Source organism: Siniperca chuatsi, linkage group LG18 (assembly GCF_020085105.1).
Source record: "Siniperca chuatsi isolate FFG_IHB_CAS linkage group LG18, ASM2008510v1, whole genome shotgun sequence".
NCBI classification, from domain to species: Eukaryota; Metazoa; Chordata; class Actinopteri; order Centrarchiformes; family Sinipercidae; genus Siniperca; species Siniperca chuatsi.
In genome coordinates this window covers 5,022,020-5,042,282 of record NC_058059.1, presented here as the reverse complement: position 1 = coordinate 5,042,282, position 20,263 = coordinate 5,022,020, and the positions used below count along the sequence as shown (strand labels likewise).

General features: G+C 40.1%; 1 long non-coding RNA gene across 1 annotated transcript in view; it reads left to right on the top strand.

The window, feature by feature from the left end:
- LOC122865743 overlaps window positions 1-11,662 on the top strand; it is a 35,346-nt gene extending 23,684 nt beyond the window's left edge. The window contains exons 3-4 of the long non-coding RNA XR_006375537.1: window positions 1,233-1,379; window positions 10,395-11,662. This is a non-coding gene — a long non-coding RNA (uncharacterized LOC122865743). The remainder of the gene's footprint in view (window positions 1-1,232; window positions 1,380-10,394) is intronic.
- The last annotated feature ends 8,601 nt before the right edge of the window (window positions 11,663-20,263 follow it).

Below are 20,263 nucleotides of genomic sequence, written 5' to 3'. Positions count from 1 at the left end.
TTGGGATATTTTCCGTTATCAGAAGGAAATAGATCAGTGTTTTGATACGCGTCTACTTGAAATGATGTAAAGCAAAGTCCTGATCGTGGCCTAAAGCTCTCCTGTGTCACTTTTTTTCCACCGCATACTGTCCTGCAGGAACAGAGCGGGCATGTAAGGCAGCCGACAGCCACTTGACCGGGAAACACTAAATCACAGATGAAACAGCAGGGGGGAAGCTGTAAATCACACATTACAAAGAGCCTGGTGAAAGCACAGGAACATTGCTCCGCCATGACACCATCCCTCGTAGCCTGCCTTCAAAGCCAGCTCAGGCCAGGAAGCAGTCATTCCCATTTCCTGTCTGCGTCACCCTGGGGATGACGGCACAACTGAGGTGTGAAGGAAAATCACATTTTTTTCTTCATGTTTGGTTATATTCTTTCTCCCAAGGACGTGTGAATCCATTGTGATTGTGCTCACGACTCTTTCTCCGAGCTGATGAAAAGAGATTACAATGGCACAGGATTCACATTTGTATGAATGTGAACTCTGACCATGATAAAGCTGTTGTCGTGGAAACACTGATGATGGGTTTGTTGGTGTCAGGGTTGGTTTGGTTGAAAGTTAAACAAAGGAAGACAAAGGGACTTTCTAAACTATATACACCCCTCTTATCATCAGGGTGTGTACTTGTTTTTGTATGTGCACTTACAGTATATACATATATATATATATATGTATATATATATATTGTGCATGCTGACTATTTAAAGCGGCTATAATCAATATTTATATAACAAGGTATCAAATGACAGTATGAAAATGTGAAAGGGGGAGTTTATAGTGATGAACCTACAGAGAATTATCACCTGAATCTGCAGCTCCCCTCGCCTTTACAGAGCTTTATAGTGAGTTTCAGCTCAATGGTTTTTCACTCTCAGCGCTCTCAAAGCGTTGTTTTAGGTCGTAGCGAAAACTGTACGCTAGCTGCTCAGCTCATTTGAGGTTGAGAAGGATGAGGATGGTAATAGTAGTAGATCAATAGTTTGATAAGTGCTAAATTGGTGCTGTGTTTAAGGCAGAATCCAGAGGTTGTTTGGGTCCAGGTGGGTTGTTATTTTTCTGGCGGCGACTTGCTCAACAATTTTGATAAATTGTACGTATACGCATATGTGAGTGTGTGAGAGTGGTGGAGGAGCTGGCCTGGTTACTGCCGCTCAGTCTCACCTGCTCTGTCTGTCACTCGGCAGTTGCCATGGCAAGTCAGCTGACACATCCTGACATGTGTGGTGGTGCGACGCTGTCGACGTGCTACCAAGTTCACCTGTCACCCAAAGGCCCACAGTGATTTGTCCTGTCGATCATTCATCTCTTCTTCCTCAGAAGGTCAAAGGAAGGTAAGAAAAATAACTCAGAAGAATAACATAAAAAAAGAAAGCATATGTTAATTTTGCGCCACTAAAGTGCACAAGTGGTATTATTTTTGTTTAATTCAATTATGTTTTAATTTCAGGCTAGAAAGGATTACTGTAGTAGAGCTTGTGACCACAGTGATGAGGATGCTCATTTGGGTGTGTTTGATTTGTCACATTGCCGGGATGCATTAAGTCAATGTGAACCCCATTAGCCCCGGATCACCAGACTTGTTAGCAGCAGCACCTTCTGCAATAATCTACAACCCTTTCCTCTCAACAGAATGTGTTTCTTGTAGAGCGTAATGGAAGTAATCCATTCTCCCTGTCAGCGCTGGAAAACACTTTGTTTTCTGTACAAATTGTGTTGAAGATGCTGGTTGTGGTGGAGGTGGTGGGAGGGGGAGCAGGAGATTTTGCCATGAGTATGTCTCATATATGCAGGTTTTGAGGACAGGAGTGTTTCTATTTTTGTGCACAGAGGATGCACAGTATGCACAATACAGTAAGTCTGCTCTATATACTGTACCGTACTTATGTGAACATGAATCTTACAGTGTGACTTATTTGGAGAAAATGTATTTATGTACAGTTTTGATGTACTTGATGCGTCTTACATATTAATACATCTGTGATAATAATCCAGTAATATAACATATATAATAAAATAAGGGGAGTTATTGCATAATGAGTCGTTTTACATTGGATACTTAAAGAGGAGCTCCAGCAATTTAGTATTGCATGTCCATAAAGTTGTGGAAACACGATCAAGAAACTGAATTTTTATATGGTCAAAATCAGAGCAGCAGACGCCGAGATATCCTCACTTTTAGTCCCTGAGTCAAGCTCCAAAAACACTGGATCCTACAATTTCCATAACCCTGAGGACATCATTAGGGTTTGATTTTTTTTTTTTTTACTTTTGAAAGCTCCCTCCAAATTTCCATATTTCATATATTGGGGGTGGTGTGACCCCCGTACCCCGTAGCATTTACACACTTGTGTGAGTTAACAAAAAGAGTAAAGTTGTGGACCATAAAAACCAAAAAATGAGCTGAAAGACGCTAAAATGCTGAAATGAACTGCAGAGTCTGGTGATAATTCTCTGTGAGTTCGTCACTAGGAGCGCCGCCATTCACATTACACAGTCATTTGATCCATTGATATAAAATTATTGATTGAGAGCAGCTTTGAGTACATTTTGCTAATAGCACTTCTGTACTTTTCTTGATTTAACTCCGAGTTAAACTGCAGACAGACTGTGTATAATGGCTGTTATTGATATCTGTGAGCATATTCATTTAGTTCAAGCAATAACTGTAATGATGTTAATGCCCACAGCAGCCAGTATCTTCCTCAAAAGCTCTTTTCAAAAAACATCACATCATTCTGTATTAGAGCCGTGAGGGTGGAGACGAGCCTGGGTATGTACAGTAAATGATGCTTGGAAATTAAAAGTGTTAGCAAAAATTATATTTCAGCTTTCAACATGATTTATAATCCCACAATTAAACAATATTTGTTTACAAGAAGAACAACATTTGATTTACAGACTCTGTGGCTATTGCTTTTATTTAAAACCTTTTCAGCTAACTTTATTTTTATCCCAACTTCCAAATCAAAGCGCACCCCAAAACAACAATCCATCTTTCATCCTCTCCCATATATCTCCTCTTCCTCCTCCTCCTCTTCCTCATATCTACCCACTCTCTCTCTCATTCCTCTCCTTCTGTATCTCCCACAGCCCCCACAGTCCCCTCCATAAATCCTGGGACAGCAGCGCTTTAATGGATAATTAATTGATGCCGCTGCAGCACTGTAATAAGACAATAAATTACGACACAGGCTGGTGTGCTGTGTCAGTGTGTGTTGCTAATGGCCCTTCAGGGCTGGGGCAGGAGCTAATAAATTAGACAGGTATTAACTGTTGTGTGCTAAGTAGCCCTCCACTGCTGACTGCCATGAGAGCAGAGGAGGAAGAAGAAAGGAAGAGAGGTGCAAGAGGGGAGTGAGGTGATCACATTATTTTGTTTAGAGTAAAACTGATATTTTTGCCAATAAATCAGTATAAATATCCTTGTTTTGATTTGTGTACTTGTTTGGTCAAAATGTTAATTACTAAAAAGAAGAAATGTAAGTGTTATTTAATTTTCTGCAGCGATAGGGCCCCCAATTTGTAATCTGCGTGGGCGAGCATTAGAAATAATTCGTAATATCACTTACATCAATTATCAATTACAACGGCCACCAGCTGGGGGCCATCTCTGTTACCCGTTGCTTACGCCACGTGCACAACTTCATGCATTATCATTGACACCGGACAGCGGAAAATCATTAATTCCAATGGAGGGTGAGTGACAGACAGCAATGCATTATAGTGCCCCCTTGTGGTCATTAGATCCCCTGGTTATCAGATCACTGACACGTTGGATTTTTTCAAACTCTGCGTTGAAACCGGACCATCAGTCCAGCCAGAAGTACTACGTGGAAGTAGAAAATATTTATATTTAGACAAAAGAAAGTCAGTTTTGTGTAATTATGGTTTCTAATTGTGATGTTCATGATTATAATGTAACATGCCATCTTTTTTAAACCCATTCCCTCTAAAATGTATCATTATCAGGGGCTTTGGCGCTCACGATCACATAAATACCTGACATTCACCACTGTTGGACCGTTTCACTAATCCTGAGAGCCAAGCTACGCAAACCAAACTGCATTTCGGTCAAGATAACTGTTCTTGGCTTTCCTCCATGCTGTTTCGGCAGTTTTGCCCAAATAAAGAGCTCTGCTGCACCGTTCCAGGGGCGCAGACTGCGTCAACAAAAACGGTCTGCAAATAGCTGAGCATCTGTGATTTGAACTCTCTAGTTACTCTGTGTCCTGATTGGAGTCACTGGGTAATGTACAGAGTTCAACTTGCTTCCAGTACTACTCGTTGCTGTGAGTTTTGACAGTCTCGTCAATTCACCACAACTGGATCCATGAAAGCTAGACCGCTAATGCTGGCTAGCCCCCCCCCCCCATTGTTGATAATCTGGGCGAACACAACTGACTGTGTAGGAGCAAGTAACATCTAGTGGGCATCAGTGCCAACGCTGGCAAGCTTGCTAGATTCCACTTCTCGATTGGGATACTTAACAGTACGATGGGTCCTCCCAAATGTTGAATGTTGTAAAGGGACAGAAAGTCTTAATTCCCTAATGGCACGTAAACAATTGTTGAAAATTTGGAAACAAGACAAGAGTCTGCAGCCACGCTAGTGGCTGTATGAGGCTTTGGCACAGCGGTGCTTTCAGCAAAAAGCTAATGTCAGCATGCTAACATACAATTCATCCTGAGAGCAAGATGAATGTCTTAACCAAATGTCATGGCTATCCATCCAGTAGTTGTTGAGATATTTCAGTGTGGACCAAAGTGGTGGCAACATCCACCCAGAGGCTTAAATCTTAGACATTTTTTCCACAAATATGTCAAAAACAAATTTATCCTCTTTTGAAAAATGGAAAAAATATGCACAATAGCCACAGTATCATTGTAGTGTATATTTCCTAACACAAAAAGTGAGGAGAATTCAAATTTCAGTTCCGCTTTAAGAAATATTAAGCTAATAACTCAACAAGAGACACTGATTGTGTTTGGATAATAGAAAGCTTCAGCAGTTACGGTACCTACAATCTCCAGATTTAGACGCACAGTTCAGTGGTAAAACACTGGAGTCCTGTATGCGGTCTCAATGGTCTAAAGCTCATCATGTCGCGTGTAAACGATTGTGTCGCTTTCCAAAGAGGAAAATCACAGCTTAGTAAACAAGGACAACATCTCCCGCTTGGAAAATGTGGAATTTCAGCAGATAGACTCTAATCCCATTTTAATGGTTGTCTGATTAAGAGGTGAGAAAGATTAGGGTGTGAGCGTACATGTGTGGTGTGTTGCATGCGTGCACGCATCCTCATGTAAAAATACACCACATATGTGCCTATTAGGAAGACTGCTGGTGCAAAAGAAAAAAAATTACTAATACATGAGGAAACAAAGAGAAAGCGAAAAATTGCAGAGATTAGAAGTGAGCAGAAGAAGAGGAAAAATGGCGGCTCAGTTATGTCGTTCCAATTAAAAATGCTGCAAATCTCTCATTTCCTAATTTTAGCCCTAACGAGCGAGGCTTAGTGGCAGTTTTGTAGATAAAAACTCTTTCTGATTGATTCCAATGGCCCATTGAAATTTGCGTCACACCACCTTATTGATCACACCCCTCTGGTTGAAAACTGCTAATTAATAATGATAATAAAAGTGCCACTGCTCATTATAATCAACCACATGAGGCTGAACTCCAGTCCCTTTTACCCTCTCTACTGCTTTCACTTTATCTGCCCTGTCCTCCTATATGCCTTAGTGTTTTTGTTTTGTGTATAACATTTAACTTGTTTAAAAATCTCTTGTTTAAAAGTTTTCAAGCTGACATCTGAAACATCACATGTAATAATATTAATCCTGCACTTGCTATTATCCTTGTTATTGTCTTTACTAATTCACTCTGATGGTGGCAGATAAGTGTCCTCCCACACACACTCCTTCATCCATAATAATAATAATAATGTGTTTGCTATTTGCTGCCCACAATCATTCCACTGATTGGCATATTCATCCTTTTATCTCATTAAATGTTGTTGTTTTTTTATGATTGACATTCCCTGCTCTCTGCTTTGAAGGTTTGGTTCTCTCAAAGCATAATTTTCTTACTTGCCTTTTAGTGGTATCTAGCCATGCACATTTTGGTTTTATTTGCCCTGATTTGGAGATACCTGAGATTTCTGCCCCCAGCCCGATACATTGGAGAGTTTTCATTGGAACTACTTTCTACAGAAGAAATGGTCCTTTTGTTGTTTACAATGTTCTGCAATTATCTAGTGTAACTGGGACTGGGAAAGACACCTCAAAGTTTTTTAAAGCTGTGAGCACCACAAACGAAATTCCATTCACCTCCATTGTATTGGAGTGATGGCAGAAATGGCTCCATACAACTAGATGTAAGTGAGAATTTTTCTTTTTCTTTGTAATTTGGGTGGAAGGCACGTTGATAAGAGCGATGAGAGTGAACCAAAACAGTAAAGTTGTGGGTCGGCAAACCAAAACAATGAGCTAAAAGATGCTAAAATGCTCTGTAGAGCTGAGGGGAACTGCGAGTAACTCTTTTCACATTACACATAGTGACTTGATCCATCGTTAATATAAAACTATTGATTAGTGCAGCTTTATGTTAAATTTGAATGCTGGACTTACTTGTAATAAGAAATGGTCTCTTTGAAAACAGTTTACAGCGTGTTCTTACTTACGTAAATGTATGTAAGTATAATCAGGAAAATGAGTATTAAAAGTAAAAGTACTCGGTGCAGTAAAATGTCACCTTTTGACTGTTGTACTATTACATATTATATCATTAGATTGTTATTACTCATTTATTAAGATAAAAGCAGTAGTAGCTGGTTGAGGTGGAGCTCATTTTAAACTATTTTGTATGAAACTGCAACTAATGATTATTTTCATTATGGATTAATCTGCTGATTATTTTCTCCATTAATCAACTGATTGTTTGTAAAAATTCTGAAAATAGTGATAAATGCCGTCACAATTCCCCTGCGACACCTTCACAATGCTTGTTTTGTCCAACCAACAGTACAAACCTAAAATAATTAATAGGAAAAGCGGCAAATCTTCACATTTGAGAAGCTGGAACCATGAAATGTTGTTACATGACAAATGACTGAAACGATTCTGTCAATCGATTAATCGACTAATCGTTTCAGCTGTACTTGTACATCTTTTGTGTGCAAAAATCTTAATTTGTAAAGTAACTACTAACTAAAGCTGTCAAATAATTGTAGTGAAGTAAAAAATACAATATTTCCCTCTGAAATGTAGTGGAGTAGAAAGTAGCATGAAAAGAAAAGTACAAGTATCTCAAATTTGTACTTAAGTACAGTACTTAGTTACATTCCACCACTACTGGACGCAAACTCTGGTCTCCCACATGAATGTCTGCACCACCCCAACTTCCACACCCTTACTTTACACCTAGCTACATAAAGGTCGTATTACATCATGCACTGGCAGCGAACGTTGGCATTGAATGTAAATCAGGATGTGAGGAATCGTGCAATACAGACGTAATTCCTCTGGATACTGTGCTGTTTTACCTGCTGTCTCGTTGTACTCAACAACTCCAAAACACCTACTCAAAGGTGAAGAAGGGTGAAGAATGTGGTGGAAGCAGCAGTAACAGTGACTGTGGATGATGATGAAGCTGTTTGACTGTGTCACAGGCAGCCCTGCTACTACTCCGCCCTGCAGAGAAGTGGAGCGCTTAATATATTATCAGTGGACACGACTGACACCACCAAAGACAGAGTGCCCAGTGCAGAGCTCTCGCAGCCTGGGACCTGAAACATTCCACCATATTTTTCACCGGCTGTCAGGTCGTCTAATAAAGCGGGGCAAAATGGAGGAACGGTGCAGGAGCTGAGGGTGGATGAAGTATCTAGCACTGATGTAATATGGCTTATAAATCTAATTTAATTACCTAGTGTGGGGACAGGCTGTAGAAGCCATGACTGGATTTATTGTGTCTTAACTTGGCATCTTAACGACTTTGTGCTTTTAATATCATTACCCTGTAATTTATTGTTTTTCATGCACACACACACACACTCACAGTGTATAACCACAGTAGCCCAACACCCACGGTGCAGTCATAATCTTTTTAAGCAGGGAGCTTTACAGATCGTAGGACTCCTGAGCTGTGACAGCTATTGATCCATAAACTCCCGCTTTGACTCACCCCATGCCGTCCCTACTGTATGTCAACAAGGTGATATCACTGATACAGGCTTCATTAAAGACTTACAGTTACATTTCATCACTGATAAGTTCAATGAGCTCTATATGCAAAGGGCAGGTTAAAAATGCATGCTAGTTTGACATCCCTGTTACCAATCCATGTGGTAACCAGCTCACTGGTAATCAGCTCCATCCACCCAAAAAGCTTTCAAAGCTTCCACCTGGAACAGTGTACAGCAGGACCTGATATAGTCTGAGGTTATTACTCTTGGTGAGTTCAAGTTAGTTTTTAAAGGACTTGGAGAAAGCACTTTCTATCAATGCTTTTGTATTTGGATGCTTTTTTTAAAATTTCCAAATACCCGTATGAGCACCTTAAAGGGGAACTCTTGACTCTTGTGGCTCCAGAGGAGCTGCGCAAAATCTGATAAATCACTTGAGTCAGCATCAGTTGGGTCTGAACACTACAAGTCTCAAAATGAAAAAAAATCTGGGGGTGTGCAGTTAGACACAAGCGAGATTACCAGACCTCTGAAGTGATTGAACTGTCAGCGGACGAGTTGCATTGTGGGTAATGTAGGCACCAGGTTTTGACAAGGAAGAAGAATGCGTCAAGTAAAAAATGTCTCTGGTTCTGCTGCAGTGATTTTGATCCTTTTTTAAATACTGCCTATCGTGAGTCCAATAATGGTATAGGAGTGCAATGCTAAATAGTACTCTTGGAGTGGAGTGTCCACTTTGCGGTTGGCCAGGTGTGCCAAGCTCTCTCTTCTCAAGTTCTCCCAAATTAATTCATGAGTTTTTATGTGTACAAACAAATGCAACACCATAATTGCCTTCGAGTGGAGTCTGTCCGAAAGTGTGCGCCATTTTATTTAGTTTGAGACTAAAAACAAAAACAAAAGTAAAAGACAGTTCTTCACAGAGGAGAGAGATCAGGGAGGCAGTGAGATGCAGGCAGATGGAGGCTATGATGGGTTTTCAATAGTCTAAATTTAAATTACCTGTCATATTCTCACTTGTTCCACTACAATTCAACAATCTAACCATAAAATTCAGTATGCATGAGAAAATAAGCACTCCCAAGATAACAAAAGCCACCTCTTCATCTCTCCAGAAACACAAATAGATACTAATTCACTAAAGGGAACTCCATACCTTTGTTTTTTTACTTAATACTATATGACGCTTTGTTTTCTCTCCTTTACCAGCCTTTCTACATTCTCGTTTCTTTCATTGCAGCTCACCCTGCTGCTTGTCTTTATCGCATTTCATCTGTCTCCTGCCTTCTAACACTGTTCTCTCATCCTTATTCCCCCACTGGCCATCCCACGCCCTCCAGTTCAGCCTGTCGGCTTAAATAAAACAGACAAAAGGTGGAAAAATAGACAGAAAGAATTAAGAAGAGATAGAAAATGAAGAATAAAGGCAGCTTCACTCCTCCACACTCTCCCCCTCCGCCTCCCACCATGGCAAATAGTTCCCAGAGGCCCCTATTCCACATTAGCTTAGCTTGCAGCTGAGCCATCGACTTAATGCAATCCCCTAAATGCCTGCTGTACGGCCTCGCTGACAGTGACATATTTGTTTTGCAGGCTCCTGCAATCTGATGTCTGCCACCGTACTAAAGATTTGATTAATGCCTCTCCTTTTGAGTCCTGTAATTGGCTGCGACTGCACTGGCAAACAATCACAAAGCCTTTCCTGCCTGCCATTTGTTAGCAAGGTGTTAGGAAACTAATCAACCAAAAGTTTAATTTAACTGTATTCACCAACAGCGACATTTGATGACAAACAACCAATCAGTCAAAGACCATTTGTTGCACATTTAATTGACCATTTGCAGTGATAGTAGAAGTAATTTTCAACCAACTCATGGAGCTAACATTAGATAAATTAGCCAGCTAGCTCCAGCTAGTATAATGTGCTAGTAACAAGATCTGCTTTTCAACCTGACTGTCGGAAATCAAGGACAGTTTCGATGGTAAATGGGCGGTTGGTTTTAGTGAGCAGTCAGTTGAGTTTATAAACATATTTATTCAGATTTCTGCCAAATAAATCATGGTTGAGCTTCGCTGCTCAACTTGGGCTTAATGTCCTCCCCTACCTTCTTCCCATTTTACTCCCCTCTTTCTCCTTTTCTCCATGTGTTTGATCATCCAGGCTTAGACTGATGACAGAGACAAGAGATCACAGCATCTGTCTTTGCCTTCGTCCTTATGGCAAAGAGGAGGAGGAGGACAGGGAAGGTGAAGTTGGAAAACTCGACTCTAATGATATTTGACCTCACCGCCCCTGACCTGACCCCACTGGTTCACATATGGCTGAAGGCAATGGAAAAGAGGTCAAGAAGGTAATCACTGACCCATGTTAAAAGACAGACAAAGGAGGAAGGAGATAAAAAAGAGAGACAGAGAAACAAGAAAAGGGGAAACTGAAAAGCTGAAAATGACCGTAACATGATGTCTGGTTCAAAGTTATTTAATTTGTCCTCATTTTAAAGCTTTTTATGCACTGGATGCATCTCCACATAATGGTACTCATATTTCCAGAGTGCATTTAAAAATACTCCCCTCATGCACAAACGTAGTTGAAGAGAAAAGATAGATCACATGCTGCACAATTTATGAGGCTCTATCTTAAGACCCTGAGGCCTTAATGGGATTTATACATTTTGTTCTTTGGTCTCTGGAGATATTGTTTGTTTATTTTTAATTATAGGGAAATATATCGTAGTTATACAGCTTTTCTAACTTCTAGTTCTCCGTTTTTGTCTTTATTGCCATCACGCATATACATGTGACACATACAGTACAATGCGCTCAACTGTTTGCCGCATTGCTAATGTGAGTCACATTCGCTCTCCTTGCTGCTGCCTATAGAGTTGTTGTTGTGTTAAGGTTATATATGACCTGAGTCACACTAATGATTTATATCCTGCCACCATTAAAACACCAGCTGTTACAGTGTGGTTTACATTCATTACACATAATAGAACTATTCACAGAGTGTCCATATACACTCACAGACACACTAGCAAGACACACATGTAAGTCCATTAATGTAAAGTAGCCAGTGAGACCAAAAGTAGATTTTCTTTCAAGAAGTCACTGAAACAATAATTGATTAATCTCACATAGATGTTATGGTGGTTATTGCTGTTTCGGTACCTTTTTGATTGTTTATATTTTCTTTTTGTTGCTGTGTATTTGGACAATTTTGTTTTTGTTTCCATTGTAGGCTTCTCTTGCCTGTGTAGAGCAATTTCACTTATTTTCTATCTTTATATTTTGTTTGCTTTGCTTTTTCTTATTTTCTTGATAGTTTGATTTTAAATTGTTTGTTTTATAGTTTTTGTGTGGACACCAGGAAGACTAGCGACCACTTTGTGGAAGCTAATGGGGATCCAAATAAAGAATATATGTGAAAGATGTTGCTTGTAGTGAAAAACTAACAGATCATTGTCACCTGACTTTACAGTTCCTCTCAGCTCTACGGAGCGTTTTAGCGTCTTTCATCTCATTGTTTTGTTTTTTTCCTGGCAGATACATTACTGTTTTGGTTCACTGCTCTCATCAATGTCGTTTTCAGCAACAACAAAAAAAATCTCTGAAACTTACCGTACAACAAACGGCAGACAGTCACAGTTAGCGCTTAGCTGGTGAACATAGTGGAGCATTTAGCAGCTAAAGAGCAAAATATTTCACCTCAAGAGTCGGTCGAGACCAAAACAGAGCTGAAAGGAGAGTGAATACTGGACTTACAGTACATTCATCAGGTGTCCAGAAACATGAATCCAACTTCAGACGGAGATAATATGTCATTGTTGAGTTTACAGCTTGTTTTTGCTGTCACCAAGTAGCCAAAAAAAAATATATATATATATATATCAACTATTGCAGGTTTAACAAATACAATAGTGCTTGTTAACAACTATAACCAAAGCACATCCGAGAACTTACATTACTTTCTGTACATTCCCTGTTTTGTTTGTTACATCCGTGTAAGAAGAAATTCCAGTTTCATACAACCTGGTTTTAGTTTTTGTAGTTTTGGCCATCATTCCTATATGAAATAACACTGACTACTGACTACTCAACAAGTTATATGCTGAGATCTGGGAACGCAGTGCTAAGAAAATCTGTTGGGGCAAGAAACACTAACAGTCAGACCATCATACAGATAGTAAATACACCCCCAGGTTAGCCAGTGTTATCACAAGCGCACACCTTGTCCACGAGTACGGCATTTTGTACCTTATAGCTGGGTAAAAAATAGCCATCACTTTCAACAATCACAAATACTTTGTTATTGTCTCTGAAGAGGGATGACACTAAGTTTTTCAAATGTGTTTTTTGCAATCATTTTTGTTATGATAGTTGTCACTTTTGTTAAATGTATCATCAATAGCATGAGGATCTCTGAAGAAGCAGGTGTTGTGTTTGCCATGCAACAAGCCTTACAGAAGGACTAATCCTTGAAAAGAAAAAAGATTGAAGATGAAGCTTTTTAATTCTGGCTGAAAATTTAGGAGGAGAGCAAGAATATGAACACTTTCAGGAAATTTCAGACACAAACTGTCTCAAGAGTACAGAATATAATATACAATTACAATATTAATATACAATATTATAGGTGTTTAGATGATCCTTTGTTAATATTTAGATGTTTGTAATTATATATATATATATATATATATTTGCAGGAGTTAAAAACAACAAAGTATGCTTAATACTTTGGAGTGGATTCTGGGTAATATTCAACTTAATAAAGAAACAGTAAGGAGAATGACTGATGTGTTTTTGAACTTTGTGTTAGAGGCAGGCAGGCATCTTCACAGGCAGCTGCTCCAATCCTCAGACAATGCTTTATCTGCCTTCTAATGGTTGTTTGTGTATCACTTGAAAAACCTTCAAATAATGTAGCCTTTTCCCTTTCTGGACAGTTTGGCGAGCATACATCTTTATAGGAAAATAGAAATAGCTCATACAGTATTTTGTGCCTCTATTTGGTGAGGTTACATTTGCCCATGTCTCACAGGATTCAGTATTTCTCCAACAATTTAATTGTTAGCAGGGTTGAAAAGCCTGAACCAGCAATAAATGTCTCCATTAATATCCATGACACTGAAGTAATTTAAGGTGGATTAGCAGCTCTTAAGGCGAGACAGGGCAGGTATCTTTTGTGCCACAGAAGCAAGCTTGTTGAGTGAATCACATCCTCACCCTGTTTTAATTAATTGTTTCAGAAATGTCTGACCTTAATAATCACTGAAATAACAATAAAAAGAACATCCTCCAGGGAAAACACGAGGGCAACCGCTCCCCGACCTGCCCAGCAGCCATGGTCAGCGCGTGGCCCGCTGTCAAAACACGCCGTGCATATCGGCACAGGGGTCAGGGCCGGGCGAAGAGGAACTGGCACTCCTCACCCTCTCTGGGTGGGGGAGGAAAGTGGGAGGTTTGTGACTGACAGAGTCCACAGAGAGCGTGTCGATCAGTTGCAGAGCAGCCGGCCTTGGCCGCAGAGAGACAGAGGGGAAGAACAACCCACCGCCAGCTAAGTATTGCTGGACTGTGAGCGGAAAATCCAGAGGTTACAGGAATATTTGGTCCATATTTTCCCAGAAATAGAGTGACCAAAGCAGTGGAGGAAGAAGTATTAAGATCCTTTACTTAAGTAAAAGTACTTATACAACAGTGTATAAATACTCCATTACATGTAAAAGCCCTTAATTCAAAATCCTACTTAAGAGCAGAAGTATCAGTAAAACGTACTTAAAGTTGTAATCCTTAAAGTGCACTAAACCCCAAAAATTAGTTTTCAGCTGAAAACCACTATAGATATGGTTATTTAGTAGTGTTGGTCATGGATTCAGGTCCAAATCTTGACATTTTAGGGCAAAGTATTTAAATTCTACATATTGTGTTATAAATATGCATAGTGACCACCCTCTACAGGTCGAAACACGCTGGGTAGAGGCACTTTGGGGTTTAGTTGCTCTTTAAGTATCACAGCTGGTGCCAAACAGGGCAACTGGGAAAATGAGGGATTGGACCCAATTGCAGACACAGAGGCAGAGCTGGTGAAGTTCAATGATTTAATGAGGAGTTAAGGCTTACATGGATGGTCAGGCAGGCAGAGATCAAAACCAGGAAAGTCAGTCCAAACTCAGGCAAACAAATCCGTTTGGGAGCAGGCAGAAAATCCAAAGTCCATTAAACAGGCAAGATCCAAGAACACAGTCCAAAACACATGTAACAAACACAGGGGGAAATGGTTGAAACACAGGCACACAAACCAAGACAAACTGACAGGGAGGGAGTGAAACCACACAGACTAAATACTCAGGTGAGGGGAGATAACAAGACACAGGTGGGACTAATTAAGGCGGGGCAAACAATCAAAACTGGAGGGAAACACACAATGACAGGAAGTGAAGTTACAGACACACCAGGAGAGGAGAAATACAAAATAAAACAGGAAACATCAAAAGAAAAACATGAAACAAAGGAAAACATAAACTAGGGAGCAGAGCAGGTCATGACATTAAGATTTCAGTCCTGGTTGATTTGGCGACACCTGTGGTTTCTGGTGGTAACAGCAGTTTAATAGCAAACACTCATTGAGCAGCTATTTTGTCAGAAATACAACAGAAGAGCAGCTGATGTATCTGTTTACAGTGCAGCCAAACAAACTCACAGGGTTTTAATAAAGAAGTCAGTCAATAATACTAACAACTGCAATCTGATTTCCTGCTGCACACGGCGCAAGTAGTTTTCCAGATAACAGCAGGACTCGGAAAGAGTTGGTTACCTTGTTGAAAAGTTGAAGGTGTGAAGCCTGTCGCCTGAAGCGCTTCATCTAACAGCTTACTGCGGTTTTTCTTTAAAGTAAAGTAACTTTAAAGTATAAGTAAAAATACTGGTTCAGGTGAAAAATGCCCCTGTGACTGATTTATTATTATATATTACATTGTTTGGTTATTAAAACTGATGCAACAATGCATAAGCAGTATTTTACTGTTGTAGCTGGCCGAGGTGAAGTTAGTTTTAACTGACTTATACACAGTCAGTTGAGGGGTTGTCAGATAATTAATGGGGTATAAAGAAGAAAAAAGTTTTGCTACACATGCTTTTCTCCAATGTTTCCTTTGTGTGAAATATTGGATAATTTTACCTCTTTAAGCCTTAAACAATTATCTGAATAAAATCATTGGGGAAATTTATAGGGGAAATCTGCTGATAAGTCATAGGTATCTGAAACGTGATAAGGGACCCTAATGCTGGGTTCAGACAACACGATATCAGCCTGATAATAGCCCGACCCGACAGACGTAGGGCGTTGGGAACGAAAACAGGCGTCAGCCATGTAGTGTATCATAGTGGATGACAACCGACGGCGCCTCAAGACGTCCCGACAAAAAGACGAGGGTGTCAGAATATTTTTTTTGCCTTCCACGACAAATTCCATGACGTGTTCTGTGACGTCGACCAATAGAAGCAGCGAAAGAGCAAAGATGTTGTTGGTGCTGCGAGGTGAAACAGAGGAAAGGTCACAGTCGTCGTTTCCTAATTTTGTTTTAGGCTACATCTGTTAGTACCTCAGAATTATATATTAGTATTATACTCGAGTAAATGCACCTACTTTCCACCATTGCACCAAAAAAAAACCCAAATGACCAGAATGGGGGAAAAAAAGACTGACCTGTTTAAAATAAGCTGTAGGAGATGTGTGTTTTCTGTTCACATGTGGATTTCTGTGCATATGCATGTGGCCATGGTTGTGTTTTACTGTGTGATTGTATGCACGTGTGTGTGGGTATATGTGTGTCTGTGCTGCGTAGTGATTTATGGGGCCTGTCTTCCTCTGCCAGCAGTTTGTCTCTTCTAGCATGGAGGATGAATGGCCCACTGTCAGCCCTGCCTCAACCTCTTCTACTGGTCGCTCTCTCAAATTACCTTTCTTCTTCTCCGTCCTCCCCTCTCTTCACGTCTGCGCTATCTTATCTCCCCACATGCCCTTCCTCTGCATGCACCTTGTCATCCTCACTTCCTTTTACCCCGGCCCATCCTCTCCTCTGCTCACTTACTTGATTTGATCCTTATTTCCCTTCTTTCGGGACCCCACCTCTCCATCTGTCACAGCAAAGAGCGATCTCCTATGTGGATCTGGTATGTGCTTTGACCAAATCCTGACCTCTAATCTGATCTCTGATTTCAGGGACACTTCATTCGAATGCAGTGGATCCATTTCAGCAAGTCTGTGTCCATATCACCTTTTCATATACCGTCTGATGTTTCACTGGCTGGATGTTGAGTTTGCTTTAAGCTGACAGAGCTGAGAGCAAAGTGAAACCTGACTCATGAAGGAGGATTCTTCTTAATTGGTGGAGGAAGTTTTCAGATCTTTTACTTAAGTAAAAGTACTAATACCAAACTGTAAAAATACTTAATTACAAGTAAAAGTCCTGCATTTAAAATGTTACTTAAGTAAAAGTATGTAAGTATAATCAGAAAAATGTACTAAAATGTAAAATGTATTAAAAGTAAAAATGTCCCCTGTGACTGTTATACTATTATATATTATTTCATTAGATTATTATTACTCATGCATTAATGTAAAAGCAGGATTTCACTGTTGTAGTTGGTTGAGGTGGAGCTAATGTTTAACAATTTTGTATCTGACTGCAACACAATAGCCACATAAATTGAAATATACCAGTATAGAATGGCAGCAAATGGCCAAGAGGCCTTGGTATTTTTATTTCTAATTCTTAACCATTTTAGCCTAATAACCAATTTTTGTTCATATATAGTTGTGACCTCCCGAGGCAGGTTGCTATCTACAAGAGTGTACCTTTAACAGCATCAGCACACTGCACATCTTCTAGCAGCTGTGATATGCCGAAAGGCTGAAGAATAATGTCTCGCGATGTCATTAATTGTGCTGTCATTATCATAATTTAACATCCTGCTCACCCCTCTCCATCTTTATCACTGCCTTTGCTGTCCGGTCATTAATCAGACTGGTAGAAGAGGGAGGGAGAAAGGCGGGCGGGCAGACAAATGAAATGAAAAAAAGAAAAGACCTCTCTATCAATCCCATTTCCAACACATTAGAAAGGAAGCACTTTTTCTTCCACTCCTCTCCCTCCCTTCAGTACTCAGCCTTCCTGTGCTAATGGTAGATATACAGTGACATGGAAATGATCTGGCCACGGCTTCAAAGCATGGGCTGTATTGATCAGCGACTGATTTATTGCAGGTTACGGCTGATTATTGGGCCATTAATCAGTCTAGGATTACCCTATCAATAAAACTGCTTACGTTTGTTTGTAAAGTGCTTGCCAGGCCACAGGGAAGAGCAGTGCATGTCCAAGCCCCAGTGACACACACACTACTACTATTTCAACTCAAAGATTTGCTATTTAAAGAGAGATATTCCTTACCATATTCTCTGAATGCTTATACTGGCTACGGAGGTGAATCACTCAACAGATGCATCTTTTTTCTATTTGTAAAGACATAAAAATGGTAAAAAAAAATTTAAAAGTAGGGCATCATGGTGACTCGGTTGGTTTGGTAATACCTAAATGACTCAAAAGGTCATTTGTCATTACTGATCTGGTGAACCTACAGGCAGGAAGACGTTGTTGTATAGTGCCCTCAAAAACTACTCATATTCCCATTACAAAATCAACTCAACTGAATGTTTTCTAATCTGAAACCTCTATGGTTAAGGTTTGGTTGAGTTTAGGCACAAAAACTACTTGATTAAACCTGCAATGGTTGACTTTTTTTGGCCGCGGAAAGGCAGCGGAAAACAAGTTGTGAACATTGACATATCATCACCATTTAAGTTAATTTGTGAACTTGTTAGCCAACAGTTACTTGTTTACACATCCAGCAGTTACAGAGCAACACTTTCATTCATTTGGAAATGGCACAAAAATAATAAAAGATTTCACAGGGTATATAGTCCTAACTAATGGCTTTTTGGAGTTTATCCTTTCAACTTGGTAATAATGGTGGGAATCATTTAACAAAATGCTTAAAAAGTTGTTAAATAAATTGGTTTTAGTACAGAGGGTACTCAAAAAGATTTGTACAACCTTTTCACAACTTGGCAACCCAAAATGTTATTAATGTCTTATAACAGATTTATAAAGCATTAGTAAATGGCTTATTAACTATTCATAGTCATTGGTTACAAGCCTCTATAGTGGGTGTCCTATTACAAAGTGGTACCAAATAATCAAATACATATATAAAAGTACATTTGAGTGATATGCATGGTTATTTAACCTCAGATAAAATGTTATTTGTACAACAAGAATACTGAAAAAAGGAAGAGCGGATCTGTAGGCAGCACACGCCTCAAACCAAACCCTTTGTCACAATCAAGAAATACAAAAAAGCCTGTGCCATGAATGTAATTCACAACCTTAATCTCCTTCCTTAAATTAGCAGCCGGATAAAAAGATACTGCCGCTGTCGGCCTGCCAACAGCTTTACAGCGTGCCATAAAGCAGGAAGGTGGGGGATTCTGTGGCGTTGCTTAACCCCAACCAGAACCCACAACCACTACCTGGAACACAACTTTTACAACAGCTAGCAAATTGAGAATAGTGATTTTCCTATAAAAGCCCTCAAGAACAGGGGAGCCTGGATCCAGAGAGTTTAATGAGAAGGTTTGATGGCTATCCCCGTCAAACAGACCGACTTCCCTGCCAACCGCTGTTCTCTCTTTTTATTTGCCAGGGTGTTCGAGTAACTGATTAAACATCCCAGAACCTCTTGGACGCGCTGCCAGTGGTCCCCTCGCTGCCTCCGGAGTGCCGTGGTCGTAAAACCTGACTTGACAGTGGCCTCGTATAGCAGACATAATGCTGTCGTAAACATGTCACGACACCTGCCATAAACATTAATGACTGTTTATGAATGAGGATGATGAATTGGAGCGCTCTGGCAATTCTGGAGGCCGTTCAGCAGGTTGCGGCTGGAGAAACACAAAGCTGTGTTATGATCCGAACTTTGGCAGGCAACTCAAAAAAAACAATGTGCTTAGCAAGATGCAGTCCAACGAAAAGTCAAAGCAAAGTCATCAAGTTCAGAACTGAGCAGTTATCTGATTTATATTCCAATCCATAATTAATAACTCATAAATCTCAATCTCACTAATCTCACAATCTCTCCTCTCACTAAATATTGAAAAACACTCAACTGAAAGTGCCAAACATTTCATCATCATCATCTTTTTTGTGCCGTCACATGACCAGCTGTTTTGCTAGGTCAAACGCCTTTGCATAACAAAGCGGCAGACAGCATGTGTGCGGCTGATGGAAACATGTAACTGCAAAATCACAGGCTTGGCGCTCGGCACGCCGCAGAGGAACAGATAGCTGTAATCCCACTTTCCCACCAGGCGGTCCAGCATGCTTGTCTGCGGTACTTAGAGATAAACATCGCCGTGCACTCTGTGTGACCTGGCACACACCTGCTGAGACAAGCTCTATCATACACACACATGCAGGTGCAAAGACACCTTTATGAGCTTTGTCAAAGTATGAATTATGGTACATGCAGTGACAGTTTGTATTTAAGTGATGTCAGCAGATCCAATAAGACTATGTGGAACAGATGTATGTGAGCTTTATATACTTTGTGTGCTGTGCTGTCAGACATCCCTAAGGGGACAGTGTAAGACAAATGTGTTGGTAATTTACAAGTGTGCTTAAATACCCATTATTCTTTCCTCCGCAAGCTCTCTCAGGATCTGCTGCGCTCATTTATCATCAGTTGCACAGAGGCATACACACACATAAACGCAGGGAGGAAAAATGAGGAACAGTGCCAGAGTAGTCGCTGTTGGGATTGTGTCAGTGCGGAAGCTTTAAAGGATAATTTCAATTTATTATGACGTTTGTCTGTCACTGCTATCGGTAATGATAACATCGTACTAACCAAACAATCCGGAAACATGGCAACTTTGCTACAACAAAGTTTGATGGTGCAAGAAACACAAGACAA